This window comes from Talpa occidentalis, unplaced genomic scaffold (genome assembly GCF_014898055.3).
Source record: "Talpa occidentalis isolate TD23 unplaced genomic scaffold, MPIMG_talOcc4v2.1 talOcc4.7, whole genome shotgun sequence".
NCBI lineage: Eukaryota > Metazoa > Chordata > Mammalia > Eulipotyphla > Talpidae > Talpa > Talpa occidentalis.
The window spans coordinates 83,475,248-83,486,754 of record NW_023605083.1 but is presented as its reverse complement, the minus strand read 5'-3'; the positions used below and the strand labels follow the sequence as shown (position 1 = coordinate 83,486,754).

The 11,507-nt window shown below is 43.6% G+C and overlaps 1 protein-coding gene across 1 annotated transcript in view; it reads left to right on the top strand.

Moving 5' to 3' along the window:
• Positions 1-2,862: 2,862 nt before the first annotated feature.
• FAM222B (family with sequence similarity 222 member B) overlaps positions 2,863-11,507 on the top strand; it is a 74,952-nt gene continuing 66,307 nt past the window's right edge. Inside the window, exon 1 of the mRNA XM_037495255.2 lies at positions 2,863-3,000. The gene's annotated coding sequence lies outside the window, so the exon portion shown is untranslated. The remainder of the gene's footprint in view (positions 3,001-11,507) is intronic.

Sequence of the window (11,507 nt, the reverse complement as noted above, 5' to 3'; positions counted from 1 at the left end):
CCCACCAGTGTGCCCCACCAGTGTGACCCACCACCAGTAATGAACCTGGTGTCAAGGACCCTACTCTCCAGTGTGTCTCCTTCATAGAAAACATGGGTCCCCTTAGAAAGTGCAGGGAGACTGTGCTACTTACTCCCCAGTGACTCCTTCAGTCCAGGTGACGGGGTGTGTATGAGGGGAGGAGGGCACACCACCTCTCCACCTGCAGAGGAGGCTCAGGACACTCCCTTCCCCATCATGGGCCTGGTGTCAACTGTGGCATCACACTCTCCTTCCCTTTTGACTTTAGGCTTAAATATAGCATTTTAGAGGCTCTGCTACAATTTAAAAGGCTTCTCTGCTGCAAGCCCTGTATGAAAGTATGAAGTGGTTACTTTCATCTTTGATACATCATTTTCTTTAAAAGAGAAAAAAATAAATCCAAGTGGGGAAATGAATCAGGAGATCTTTACGGGTCGTATAGACCACAGCATGTCTTCCCAGAGGGCTGCATGTGGTGGTAGAGTGGGGACAGCAAGTTCCCACAAGTTTTAGGTGAGCTGTGGCCCACTTTTTAGTCATTCATTCATAGAATATAGTGTTGATATTTATTCTTCTTCCTTTCTGACTCTGCAGTTCCCTGGTAGTACTAAATTTGATGTCATTCCAAAGGCCAATACTTTTGCAATCATTGACAGCTCTTCTGAGTCAGGTGTTAGCCTCTGGAATTAATCGTGGGCCTCACCCACAAGATGTCCTGCCCTGTCAGTTGTTGTATTTTACTACAGGTATGTAGGTATATTGTATCAAGATGGAACTGCTTAGGTGGGAGGCAGTTCCTATATGAGGCCTTGCGCAGATTTGCTCTTCTAGGGACTGGATTATGCCAATTAGTATATTGTACACAATTTGTACATTGTATCTGTACAGAGACACATACCTATGTATGTAAAAGTCACATGCATCTGACGAGAAAAAGAGTCTTAGATTCCTAGATGCTGCATGGAGTAATCTTTAGTTTCTTAGTGACTTGAGAATTCCATCATATGCATTGTTATCTTCCTGCTTCCTTTTACAGATGAATCCGTAGTATTAGTGACAAGCAGGCTCTATTGCCTCTTCCATGTCTGTGACACTCCATTTTCAGCATTCTCAACCTTTCCTCCAGGGCTTGTTCTTGCTTATTTTCAAAATGAGGAAAACTTTCCCTAACTTAAATTAGAAGTTCAAACATTCATACTAGATCCTGGAATTAGAAGTAGCTTTTCCTCTCCTTGAAGCAGAGAGAATTTAACAACCTAGAGTAGGATCCTTAACTGCTTCCTGCTCTTACATTACACCTTGCTCCCTTTCTCTCCAAACTGAATTGTAGAGGGAAGGGTGAGTTGGAAGTGGGTTGGAAGAGTCATGGTGATAGGGAGAGAATTTAGTCCTGTACCTTTTGACTTCAGTGTGTTGTCCACAGCTTTCAAAGTTTGTTCAGTTGAATTCTCAAAAATCAGTCGAGCTTAGGGCCTCCCTGGTGGCACAGAGGTTAAAATGTCAACACTATGAAGCTTTAGGCAGCCATTGCAGCAGGAGTTCAATCCCCGGCCAGGGAGCTGATCCACACGGCCCAGCAGATCTCTCCTGTCTTGTGTGATGCTCCCCTCAGCAGTGTTTCCGGAGATCCAGCTGTTCTGCTCCCCATGCTCTCTGGTGAATCTGCTCATACACACCCCCTTCCTCCCCCACCCCTCTGGCCTACACCCTAGTTCTTGTATGCATAAATACATTTTTAAAAATCTTAAAAAAAAAAGTAAGTTGAGGGCCTCCCTGGTGGCGCAAGGGGTTAAGCACCGCACTATGAAGCAATCTGAAGCCTCTGCAGCACGAGTTTGATCCCCGGCCAGCCAGAGAGAAACCCATATGGCGCAGCAGACCTCTCCTGCCTCGGCCGCTGCTCCCCTTGACAGTGTATTTCAGTCAGTCTGCCTGTTCTGCTCCCTGCTCTGTCTCTGATGAATCCTCTCACCCCCCACCCCGTATCTCTAGCCTGTACCCCAGCTCTTGTATGCATAAATAAATAAATCTTTAAAAAAAAATAAGTTGCGTTTAGTCCCTTATTGGGCTATGTCAAGGCAGCACATTGTTCTAAGGGCTGATAGTTGAGCTTCCTTGGGCTTAAGATCTGATTTTTATTTACCAAAATGAGCCAATCTCTGCAGTGGGAGCTGGAAAGTCAGGGAGCTATTAGCTTTCAATTCCCTCTATGGCACAAGTAGATACTTAGCCCATTTTTGTCCAATTAACAATATGCACCTGATAACCGAAACAAACTTAGCAGTGTCCCAGTTCAAGCTAGGTGGTCACCTTTCCCCTCCCCCCCCCCATTTTAGAAGGACAGGTTTATTAGGAAAAGGAGAAAGAAAAAAAGAGTGACACCTGCATAGTCTCAAGCAGGCTGTCTTGGAAGGAGATGTGCCTACAGTCACCTCCTTGACAAAGTCTCTAGAGCCTTCTGAGCACCTCCTGGACAGCAGTGCTGCCTGGGATGTCGAAGTTGCCTCTTACCCAATTACCCCCAGTGCATTCCAAACCTACATTTTCAGCGGTCACCTTAGTGCACCTGAATTCAGGCCTTAACATGCAAGTGGGATCCAGAATTCTGGAAATATTCATTAAAAGCATAGTTCCTTGTGGGCATCACGGTCAACGATTTTAGTAAGCCAGACAAAGTAGTCCAGAGGCCTGCGGCAGCATCCAAAGCCTCTACTCCAGTAACCCTTCAGGCCAGCGGCCTTATGCACCTGAGACCCAGGGGTCCAGGGCGTCAGGCATTGAGGAAGACGCCCCTGGCGCGATCTGCGCAGGCGCGGATGGCCCGAGAGGGCCCCGGCACTCCAGGCTGCGCAGGCGCAGCAGCGGCTCCCGGCGAGTCCCGACGACAGCGGCGGCGACCGAGCGGCCGGGGCGTGGAGCAGCGGTGGCGGCGGCGGGCGGCAACCGAGCAGCCATGAGGGCCGGGCCCAGTCACCGACAGTGAGTGGTGGTGGAAGCGGGGAGGGCTGCGGGAGGGAAGAGGGGTGGCTTGGTCGAAGGATACCCTGACTTAGGGGGGTGGGCTCTGCTTATCCGAGGCAAGGGGCGTGGGGGAGGGACAGTTTGAGGTGATGAGGGGAGAATTTGGGGCGCTGGTGGTCAGATCATGGTCAGATCACCCACCTCAGGGCCGGACGGCTTGGCGGAGGGAAGGGGGTGCACACTGTGGAGTGAGGGAGCCCACGACAGGGGCAGTGCCCCGCGCTACCCCGTTGTCATCGTCCCTTCCCCCAGGAGCTTTTGGTCGCCTCTCCCTTTCCGCTTCTTTCAGAGAATGGTCGCGGGGGGAGGGTGATGGAAGATGAAAGCCCTGCTGGAGCTGAAGAAGCCAACTCCGAAACAGGCAGGGCAGGCTGTCGCTCGTAGTAATAGGCTGCACTGGCTAGAGGATGGAAGTCGGAGCCCTCGGTTTAAAGCTGGGAGGGGTCTAGGGAAAAGAGCTACGGTGTTGGAATTAGACAGGTTCGGACCCAAGTCCATCATTGATAAAGCTGCCAGATCACCTTGGGCGGGTGCCACTTAACCTTTCTCAACCTCAGGAAGATATCAGTGCTTCAGTGGGCAATTTCAAGTGTCATGTATGTGAGATTGCTGATGAAAATTGCAGGTTTTAAGTGCTATGCTGATGTTAGTCTACCACCAACAATATTACCGAATTTTAGATCTCATTGTTATTAATAGAATGACTGATTTCTTTGTCAAGGCAAAGCATATTGTTTGTAAAACCTTAATAGGAACATATGTGCTCTCTACATAACCACAGCAGATCATGTGCAGAAGAAATATCAGTTTGTTCTGGGATGTGACAGATTAGCCTTCAGATTCATGTAGGAAAAATACTGTACTCTTAGGCATTTTTACAAATGCTGTGTAGCTCCTTACCCAAGAGGAAGGAAATAGAGAATGAAGGCCAATCTGTAAATGCTTTCTGAACATAGCTCACTCAGGTTTCCGTGTAATACAATTGGCACTAATGTGCTTTATTATGAGTTGAGAAAGCTAGTTTGAGACAAGCTGGGAGAGCTGCCCAGAGAGGGATTTGTTGTTTTTAAATTGTAAAGAGTTTTCCTTTGCAGAGGAGTCTCTGGGTGCCCCAGGGCCCTGTCTCTATTTTGGAGGTGAGATAAGCATATAGCAGCTTTTCAGCTCCACTTTTTTATTACCTTGTGGTGGAACTTCCAGTGTGCAGTGTTTTAGAGAGAAGCAGCTGTGCAAAAACCCAAAAGGTTCTTTTCTGAGAAGCTTGAAGAAACACTCTTGAGACTGTTCTTGTTGTTTAGGGTAGACAAAGCAGAGGACACAGCAAACTGTGTTTTCAGAGGGAAAAAAAATGGTATTCTGACTATTGCTTTTGTAAGAGAGGTGAAAACTTTCAAAAGGACAGAGAGGTGCTTCAGCTTTGCTGGCTCTGAGGCTTGAGAGCTTGAAATGTTGAGGCCTTTTGGAAATCACTAAGTGATTTGTCTTTCATCTGAGTAAAGGTAGGGAGTGGCTGTACCAGATCCTGGAAGCTTCACAGATAAGGAGAATGAATTATTCTATAGGAATGGGAGAAATGTCTTTAACTTCCCTATCTTGTAAAACGTGTTTTACCTCTCTTCAGGAAATGCACAGTGTTAGGTCATTTTAAACATTTTGCTCTAGTTCCTTGACTTTTCCAATAAATTCTCTATCCATAACACTGATTTTTTTTTTTTTAAGAGGATAATTTTTAAAAGAAAACAGGGCTGGACAGCTTGGCGGAGGATAATTTAAAAAATAAAGCGCATGTTACTGTTGACTATGTCATAGATCATTCACAAAATACAAATTTATTCTGTCTTTGGCTATCACATGGAAGATGATTTAGAGGTATAAAATGTTAGAGCTGGCCTGTCCATCTTATTTTGCTTTTAATAATTGGACATTTATTTTTAGTTTTACTAATGCATTTCCCCCTTATTGGAAATTGCCATCAGTTCCAACAAGTCCATAAATGCCACTTGTGTTAGGTTAAAATGATAGAGGTTTGTTCAGCTGTGATGAGAACTTCCTGTCCTCTCCTATTCTCCTTCCTATTTGTGGTTACTTTTTATGTAGTGAATGACTGTTACAAATGAGACAAGTCTGTCCCTGGGGAAGAGAAAAGGGATGGTCTGTGCCTTGACTGCCTGGTGTATGAGCCGTCTGTCTAAAGCAGGCATGTAAAGACTTCTCATGAATCTTTCACATAGCAAGGGCTAAAATAAAAGGAATAAGGTTTACTGGCTCATTTTTATTCTGATAAAATGAATCATTTTTCTTAAAAAAGCATCTAGTGCCTCAGGGAAAACTTTAATACAGTCTATTTAAAAACAAAATTATGATGTTATTACCTCCCTCCCTCTTTTTTTAAAAAAGATTTATTTTTTCATTTTTTTAAAAGATTTTATGCATACAAGAGCTGGGGTGTAGGCCACAGGTGTGGGGGGTGAGAGGATTCACCAGAGACAGAGTGGGAAGCAGAACAGGTGGGTCTACTGAAATACACTGCTGAAGGGAGCAGTGGGCAAGACAGGAGAGGAGGTCTGCTGTGCCATGTGGGTCAGCTCCCTAGCAGGAGATTGAACTCGTGCTGCAATTTATGCATACAAGAACTGGGGTGTAGGCCAGAGGTGTGGAGGGTGAGAGGATTCACCAGAGACAGAGTGGGAAGCAGAACGGGATCTACAGAAATGCACTGCTAAGGGGAGGAGCTGGCGGTGGGCACAGGAGAGGTCTGCTGTGTCATGTGGATTAGCTCCTGGCCTGAGATTGAACTCATGTCTCCGTGGTGACAATATCTTGATAGTGCTTAATTACCCCTGTGCCACCAGGGAGGCCCCACCCACTTTTTTGTTTTAACTGAGAATATTTGCTTGAAAACAGAATCTTTGGGGCCTCCCTGGTGGTGCAAGGGGTTAAGCACCGACTGTGAAGCAATCTGCAGCCTCTGCAGCACAGAGTTCGATCCCCAGCCAGCCAGGCAGCAACCCCCATGGTGCAGCAGACCTCTCCTGACTCACCCGCTGCTCCCCTCAGCAGTGTACTTCAGTCTGTCTGCTTGTTCTGTTCCCCGCTCTGTCTGTGGTGGATCCTCTACCCCCTGCATCTCTGGCTTGTACCCCAGCTCTTGTATGCATAAATAAATAAATCTTAAAAAAAAAAAAAAAGAAAACAGAATCTTTGTTTCTTCAGACCCCATCTAATCTTGACATCCCGTTCCTTAAGTGAAATCTCTTTTGTGATATTTTCACAGCTGCTAATTAATAATAGAGCCCAAAGGGTGTTTTTTTTTTTTTTGTCTTTTGTTTTGGTTCCTGATAACGTGCTAATAATTTTAAAGGGGGACTTGAGCTTAAAGCTGTTTAAAAGGAAAAGTAAAGAGGAGAGTGGATTTAACTTAGTGAATTTATAGGTTCTGTTTCTGATGTTTGGAGGATAAAAGATTTAATGACGGACCTATTGTTCAGAGTAGCTTCCTGATGACCAGTGTTGGCTTACCAGTGTTTTGCATAGTAGTTGGGCTATATTAATTGCTTAGTAAATATTTGCTGAATGGAAAAGTAATAATGCTACTAATAATCAGCAAACATGGTTTCATGTCTTCTGCAACTTTTTGTACCTTTGAAGGAGCTTAGCTTTGTGTTGGTGCCTCCGTTTTCTCATCTATAAAAGGAAGATAATAATTGTTCTTACTTCAAGGGGTTGTTGGGAGCTTTACATGTATTAATACATATAAAGTGTTTGAAGTCCTAGTTGATACTTAGTAAATATGAAATAAATGCTAGTTATTATTGTTTGTTTAATACATACTTTCTTTGTACCCAAATCTATGCTAATCAAAGATGATTATGACCTAGCCTCTGCCTGTGGGAGTGTCACAGTCTAGTAGTGGAAACAGATGTATATAAAGTAATTATAATAGAATGTAATATTGTATTTCATCAAATCTATGGTGCCACTGATTGCCAGGCTCACAGTTACATACCACTAAGAGAGAAGAAATGCTGCTAATGAGACTGGCATGCCATCCGTAATAAAATGTATCCTGTTTTCAGAGAAATGTTGAGGGGGAGAAGTGTGTCTTAGAACTAAAGAAGTGCAGTAAATGCTCTGCTAGTGGGAGGTACAACTTGTTATGAGGAGTGATGGAAGACTGGGTGCAGGTATTGTCAGTAAAGGCTTCCAGCTTGCTTAATCGACTCTTTAAGATGGACAAGGAAGATAGGGCATTCCAAGCAGACAGTAAAGTCTGAAAATGGGAATGGAGAGGGCATTATTGATGTGTACCACCATATCAGGACAAGCAGGAGGAGGAAATGAGCTAAGACTTTGGCACAGTAATATTGTATAATGCAGCAGAGCAGGACAGGAAGCTTGGAACCGTTTCAGGAGAGACTGAACCTCATTCTTGGACTTAAACTCCTAAAATATTACAGCAACTTTAAAAAGATGATTCTAATATCATAACTTGGGAAGTGAGAATGAGTGTGAGAAGCAAAGTAGCCAAGGGAAAGGTTAGAGCTTTACAGCTGACCAGAGGGGGGATAAGTGTGAAATCACTGTACTCTTTGTGAGAGGTGAATGCTTTCTCAGCAGAGAAGTGTTTAATATCTATTTCTGTCTTTTCGCTGCCTCTCATGCTCTTGATTATGGCCCTTTCAGAACTTTGTAGCTTTGAGTGAAAAAGATTAGAACTCATCAGGAAAAATGATAAATTTTCTTTATTAAAGATGCATTTGATACAAGGAGGGTAATACATTATTATATTTGATAGCTCAATTATAAAATGGTGGTTTGGTACAGCACTTGATTGTACTGTTTCATGGGAAAATGTAGGTCATTTAAGGAGTGATTTAAAACCCTTATTCAGATACTCATTTTTGGTAACTAACCCTGAAGTGTGTAGGGGACAAATATGAAAAGCTAGAAGTAACGTAATCAAGAATTTGTATAATGTCTTTTATTTTCATCTGTAAGCCAAAACTAGGCTGGACACTCCTAAGCTTTTTAGGCTCTGGTGTTACTGAAATCTATTGGATTTGATCATTTCATCAATCAAATTCAGCAAATGTTTAATTGCCTAAGGTGTTAGGCATTTTTCTATGCACTGGGAATTAAAATATAAATATAATCCTTGTTTTAAAGAACTCGTTTTATTTGTTTTTTAAGATTTATTTTATTTATGCATACAAGAGCTGGAGTGTAGGCCAGAGGTGCGGGGTGGGGGCGGTGAGAGGATTCACCAGAGACAGAGTGGGGAGCAGAACAGGAAGATCTATGGAAATACACTGCTGAGGGGAACAGTGGGAGAGATAGGAGAGGTCTGCTGTGCCATGCGGGTTAGCTCTCTGGTGGGGGATTGAATTTGTGCTGCAGTGGCTGGCAATAGCTTCATAGTGTTGAGACTTAACGCCTTGTGCCATCAGGAAGGCCCATAAAGAACTCATTTTAATTGAAGAGTAACACATAGACAATTATGGATCACAGTAAGAAAATTATTATTATTATTAATAAGTATTAATAATAATAGTCATAATAATAATAAGTATTATGAGTGCTATTATAGAAACACACATTAAGTGCTTTTGGGATCACTGGTTCAGCACAGAAGGGAAGGCGAAGCTTGGAGAAGACTTCTTAGAGAAAGGGTGAGTTGGGTCTTAAAGCCTGAATACAGTTTGGTTGCAACAAAAAGGCATTGAAGGACCTCCCTGGTGGCACAAGGGGTTAAGCACTGCACCATGAAGCAATCCACATGAGTTTGATGCCTGACCGGCCAGGGAGAAATCCACATGGCACAGCAGACCTCTCCTGTCTCACCCACTGCTCCCCTCAGCAGTGTACTTCAGTCAGTCTGCCTGTTCTGTTACCCACTGTCTCTGGTGAATCCTTTCACCCCCTGCATCTCTTGTCTGTACCCCAGCTCTATAAATAAATAAATCTTTAAAAAAAAAAAAAAGGCATTGGAATGGGTAGAGTTTGAAGTGCAGAGAACAACTTGCACAAGAGTACTAGAGGCATAGAGTATGGACCTATGACCCAGTGGTTTGAGTAGCTAGATCATGGGTTCTAAGGAAGGGTTGGAAGGAAGTAGGGTGAAAGATGGGTTGAAGTCCAATTGACTGTGGACTGGAATCTGAATTTTATTTTATAGGTGCTGGAGAGAGTCATGGAAGAAATTTAAACTAGGTAAGGAACAAGTCAGATCATTAGAAATGAACATTGTTGACAGCGTGGAAGTTAGATTTAAAAGGTAAAAGTGACTGCGGGAAGACCAGTTGATTATAAGATGAGTGTGATGATCACTTGAGTGATACTGGAGATCTTAATTACAGTAGTAATGATGGAATTATAGACAGATTAAAGAGCTTTTAAGGAAATTGTGTAGAATGATCTTAATGACTTTAAGTTAGAGAGTGTTAAGAGAGAAGGAGTTGTTAAAGACCAATTTGAAATACCTAGCTTGGGCAGCTGAGTAGAGTGTTATCATTAGCCAAGGTAGGGAATACCTTAAATGTCACATTGGAGGGAAAATGAGTTTTTGTGTATTAGAGTTGAAGCATCAAGGAAATACAGAAATCCAAAAATAGGCCTCTTAGCTATTTGGGTCTCGAGTTCAGTAGAAAGGTTTAGAATGGAGATGTAGATTTAGAAATCATTAGGGTATAAGTATTAAAGTCAGCCAGACCACCCTCTGACTCTTAAGTCCACTTGCTTATTATAGATTGACTTTATGGCACTATTTCTCTTCATACTATACTAATACTTTTCCTTATTTACCCATCTTTATTTTTTTATTATTTTAAAAAGATTTCTTTATTTGTTTTTAAAGATTTGTTTTTATGCATACAAGAACTAGGTTGTAGGCCAGAGGTTTTGGGGAGAGTGAGAGAATTCATTAGAGACAGAGTAGGAAGCAGAACAGGCTGATCTACTGAAAATACACTGCTGAGGGGAACAGTGGGTGACACAGGAGAGGTCTGCTATGCCATGTGGGTTGGCTCCCTGTCTGGGGATTGAACTCATGCTGAGCTCTTGCCGCGGTGTCTGGTGATAGCTTGATAGCTCTGAGACTTTAATCCCTGTGCCACTAGAGAAGCCCTATTTATCTATCTTAAAGTGTGGTATATGCTGCTATAAATCATCAGTTTTTACATTGCAAATAAGAATAAACACAAAACCTCTCACCTTAATGAAAAGAATGGTATTACTCTTAATTAGTAAAATGATACCATTCATGCTTAGAATAAAAGCATGTAAGGTTTTATAAGTTGTTTTTTATTTATGCATATAAGAACTGGGGTACAGGGCCTCCCCGGTGGCACAGCGGTTGAGCGCTGGGTTGCGAAGCTGCCCGCAGCCTCTGCAGCACCAGTTCGATCCCTGGCTGCCCGCGGCCACTGGAGGAGGGTCCCACATGGCATGCAGACCTCTCCTGCCGCCCGCTGCTCCCCTCAGCAGTGTACTTCGGTCCTTCTGCCTGCTCTGCTCCCCGCTCTGGCTCTGGTGAATTCTCTCATCCTCCTGCGCTTCTGACTGTACCCAGTGCTTGTATAAATAAATAAAAATAAATTTAAAAAAAAAAGCTTAAAAAAAAAAAGAACTGGGGTACAGGCCAGAGGTGCGGGGGGTGGGGGGGCGGTGAAAGGATTCACCAGAGACAGAGTAGGAAACAGAACAAACAGACTGAAATACACTGCTGAGGGGTGCAGTGGGCGAGACAAGAGAGGTCTGCAGCATCATGTGGGTCAGCTCCCTGGTCGGCCTGGGATTGAACTCGTGCCGCAGAGACTGTGGACAGCTTCACAGTGCTGTGCTTAACACCTTGTGCCACCAGGGTGGCACAAGTTTTCTTTTTTTTTTTAAAGATTTATTTATTTATGCATACAAGAGCTGGGTACAGGCCAGAGGTGTGGGGGGTGAGAGGATTCACCAGAGACAGAGTGGGGAGCAGAACAGAAGGACTGACTGAAATACACTGGTGAGGGGAGCAGCAGACGAGACAGGAGAGGTCTGCTGTGCCATAAGGGTTAGCTTCCTGGCTGGGGATCGAACTCATGCTGTACTGGCTGCCAGTAGCTTTATAGTGCTGAGACTTAACCTCTTGCACTACCAGGGAGGCCTGATGGTTTTACAGGTTTATAAAATTTTTCCAAAAAAGGAAAGTAGTGTGCCTATCAGTGGCACATCTTTTTTTCTTCCTATTTTCAGTCATTTACTAGACTTAGAAAAGCATTCTTTCTAACATCAGTTCCATTGTAAATATGGAAAAAATGAATCTGTTCCACTGAGTACCTCAGATTAGAAAGCAGTTGATTTTTTTGAAGCAGAACCTCTGAAGAATTGGTTTGAAGACCTCAGGACAATTTTGAACTCCTGATGGCAGCTTAGTTTAGGGTTAGGATTGGGAACTCATGCCATCTAACTGTGTCCAGTTTTCTGGT